At 46.0% G+C, this 4,003-nt stretch overlaps 1 long non-coding RNA gene across 1 annotated transcript in view; it reads left to right on the top strand.

Moving 5' to 3' along the window:
- The first annotated feature begins 2,620 nt into the window (after positions 1–2,620).
- Positions 2,621–4,003, top strand: part of LOC125482069 — a 6,961-nt gene continuing 5,578 nt past the window's right edge. The window contains exon 1 of the long non-coding RNA XR_007261542.1: positions 2,621–3,330. This is a non-coding gene — a long non-coding RNA (uncharacterized LOC125482069). The remainder of the gene's footprint in view (positions 3,331–4,003) is intronic.

The raw sequence follows: 4,003 nt of genomic DNA, 5'->3' as shown, positions 1-4,003 counted from the left end.
AGCAGGCTCAAAGGATCTTTGGGTTTAAAAATAGAGGCACTGAGTATAAAAGCAAGGAAGTAATGCTACACCTCTACAAATCATTGCTAAGACCACATTGGTCAGACTACGTTTGTGTTCAGTTCTGGGCACCTTATTTAAGGAAGGACCCTCTGGAGATGTTTCAAAGGAGATTACTAGAATGACAGCAGGAATGAAGGATTTTACGTTCAAGGAAAGATAAATGAAATCAGGCTTATTCTTCTTGGAGCAGAGAAGGTTAAAAGGGGACATGATGGAGGTGTTCAAAATTATGAAGAATTTTGAGAGGGTAAAGTAGAATACTCTGTTTCCACTATGTCAGTAACCAGGGGTCACAATTTCAAGACTGTCACCAAGAGAGCTAGGAGTGAGATGAGGAGAAACATCTTTACTCAGAGCGTTGTTAGGATTTGGAATGTGCTGCCTGGGAGAGTGGTTGAGGTGGATTCCATATGAGGTATGAAAAGAGAGCTGGATATATATTTGAAAATGATGAAGTTAGAGGGTAATGTAGATAGGGCTGGAGAACAATCCCACCTTGAATAATAGCTCTCCACAATTAAAAAATAAATGCGGAGTAGATTCAATTCATTGGCTCATCTGCCCTGACCCACTGACCAGGAGATCAAATGGATACTCAAGTTAGGAATGGACAGTGCAAAATCTCAAATCCTTGCCATCAAGGGTCAGATCATGCTGCAGCGGGAGAAATTGGCCCACTCAGAGTTATGTGAGAGATGGTTATTCAGATGATTTCTCAAGGCAAGTTCATCTTTGGAACTGATGTCTGGCTGAGTGAATTGAAACAAAGCTTAACGATTTGTCAGCTTCAGAAACTTGACACTCCTCTGTCTTCTCTTCCTTCTCCCCCTTATTTGCTGGAAGGAACAATTGCTATCTATCAATTTGTGAAGCTTCGAAGGGATTCTTCTGTGCTGTCTCACAATGTCCGTGGAAGGTTGGCGTAAATGTTTCCCTCTTCATCTTGACCTGGTTCCTCATCCCCTCTCATATCTGTGTGCCTCAGGGTGGCGTATGTGATGCAGGATGGTTGCTGGTCTGCTTGGTCAGCCTGAAAATAGGACAATACAGAAACAAAGTAAATGAGGAGCAGGAGCAAAATTGGTGGCCTCATGGACAGTGAAGATGGTTATCTCAGAGTACAACGAGAACTTGATCAACTGAGCCAATGGGCCGAGGACTCGCAGGTGGAGTTTAATTTAGACAAATATGGAGGTGTTGCATTTTTGGTGAGGCAAAGCAGGGCAGGTTAATGGTAGGGCCCTGGGGAGCGTTGTCAAACAGAGGGATCAAGGGGCGCAGGCACATAGTTCCATAAAGTGGAGTCACAGGCAGACAGCAAGTTTGGCACACTTGCCTTCATCAGTTATAACACTGAGTATAGGAGTTGGGATGTTATGATGTGGCTGTACAAGACATTTCGCCCCTAAGAACTCTATGCAACTACTTGAACAACATTCACTGCTCTGGCCCTGACCACTTTCTGTGGCAGAGAATCCCACAGGCTCCCCACCCTCTGGGTGAAGACATTTCTCCCCATCTCAGTCCTACCCTGTCTCCTTTAGATTGTGACCCCCAGATTCTGGACTCACGTGCCCTCAGCCCCTCCTCCGGCCACATTTCTAGTACTGTGTACAATTCTGGACGCCCTGCTTCAGGAATGATGTTGAACTAGAAAGGACACAAAAATTTTTTTCAAGGATATTATTGAGACTGGAGGGTTTGAGTTATAAGGAGATGCTGGATAGGCTAGGACTGTTCTTCCTGGAGCGTAGGATGTTGAGTGGTGATGTTACAGAGGTCTATAAAATCATGAGGGGCGTACATCAGGTGAATATCCAAGGTCTTTTCCCCAGGGTAGGGGAGTCCAAGACTAGAGAACAGAGATTTAAGGTGAGAGGGGAAAGATTTAAAAGAGACTGGAGAGTAACTTTTTCATGCAGAGGGTGCATATATGGAACAAGCTGCCAGAGAAAGTGGTGGAGGCTGATACAATTACAACATTTAAGAGGCATCTGGACAAGTACATCAACAGGATAGGTTTTGAGGGGAATGGGCCAAATGCTGGCAAATGGAACTAGTTTAGTTTGGAAAATTTGGTCGGCATGGACGAGCTGAGATGAAGAGTCTGTTTCTGTGCTGCATGACTCTATGATTAGGGTATTTGGCCCTTCCAGCTTGCTCCAGCCATTCAATGGGATCATGGCTGATTACCCCAGTTATCCCCTATTTCTCCACTTTCTCTGTTTCACCCCTAAGATCTCTATGCAACTCCTTGAACAACATTCACTGCTCTGGCCCCGACCACTTTCAGTGGCAGAGAATCCCACGGGCTCCCCACCCTCTGGGTGAAGACATTTCTCCCCATCTCAGTCCTTCCCTGTCTCCTTTAGCCTGTGACTCCCTGATTCTGGACTCACACACCCTCGCCCCCTACTCTGGCCATCAGCAATATCTGTGTTTACCCCTGTTTAGTCCTGTTAAACTTTTATAGATTTCTATGGGATCACCCCTCATTCTTCTAAACACCAGTGAATATAATCTTAATTGATCCAGTCTCTCCTCGTCCATCAGTCCTGCCATCCCAGGAATCAGTCTGGGAAACCTCTGCTGTGCTCCTTCCATAGCCAGGACATCCTTCCTCAGAGAAGGAGACTCCAAACTGCACATACAATACTGCAGGATGTGGTCTCTCCCCGTACAATTGCAGCAAGACAGCCCTGCTCCTGGACTCGAACCCTCTCGCTATGAAGGCCAACATCCCATTTCCCTTCTTCACCGTCTGCTGCTCCTGTAATGCTCACTGTCAGTGACTGGTGTACAAGGTACACCCAGGTCTTATTGCACCCTCACATCCCTATCTGTCACCTTTCGGATAACAATTTGTTTTCCTGGTTTTGCTCCCATAGCGGATAACCTCACGCTGATCCACATTAAACTGGGTGAAGCATTTCAGTGTCAAGTCTACAAGCTGGAAATTCAGAGGGGGCGGGTGGTGAGCGCGCGGGCACACTTTAGCTGGAAGACAGTGAGAGTGTACAGGATGAGCTGTAAACATCTGGGGTTGTTATACAGACCAATTCCTCTTAGAAAAGCACACAATTGGAACAAGCCTAAAACTGACTATGATGAATGTTATTTCTCTGTACTCTGAACAGGATGTGGCCAGCTCTGCCAAGGTGGCAAGTGGATGCCAATCTCAAAATGTCCTTAAACGGATCGACTTGCTTGGCCTGAAGGCAATGAAGAGTTCACAAAGGGTTAGGAGTCACGTGCAGAGCAGACCAGGTAAGAACAGCAGATTTCGCTCCCATAAGGACCATCAGAGACAGGAATGGGAGTAGGCCATTCGGCCCCTCGAGCCTGCTCCACCATTCTATAGGACTGTGGCTGATCCACCATTCCTCATGTCCACTTTCCTGCTCTTTCCCTTGATTCCCCAGCTGATCAAGAACCTGATAATCCCAGCATTAAATCTGCCTTCCCCCTGCTGCCACAAATACACATGGTTCTCTGTGGCAAGAAGTTCCAAAGATTCTTAGCTCTCTTAGAAACGAAATACCTTCTCATGTCAGTCTTCACAAGTGAACCAGATGGTTCTTTGTTCCTGACAATGGTCTTCATTAGAGTCTTAACTCCAGATCTGTTTTGTTTAAAGTTGAATTCAAAATCCACCACCTGCCACAGCAAGGTTCAAATTCAAGTCCTCAGAGTATACTCCGGCCATCTGACAGAATTAGATATTACCTCCCCATTAGTTTAGAAATTGAAAGTGAATCTCATCAAAGTGCAGTGCTCAGATCAGAATAAATTGCCCCACATCATTGAGCTAAACATTGACAGTAGTGGATTCCCTACAGTGTAGAAGTAGGTCATTGGGCCCATCAAGTCTGTACCTACCCTCCGAGGAACATCCCACCCAGACCTGCGCTGCTACCCTGTCCCTGTAACCATGCATTTC

The sequence above is a fragment of the Rhincodon typus genome, unplaced genomic scaffold, assembly GCF_021869965.1.
Source record: "Rhincodon typus isolate 14 unplaced genomic scaffold, sRhiTyp1.1 hic_rhity00005518, whole genome shotgun sequence".
Taxonomy (NCBI): Eukaryota; Metazoa; Chordata; class Chondrichthyes; order Orectolobiformes; family Rhincodontidae; genus Rhincodon; species Rhincodon typus.
Note: the sequence above shows the minus strand (reverse complement) of the source record. Positions and strands in the feature narration are given on the sequence as shown.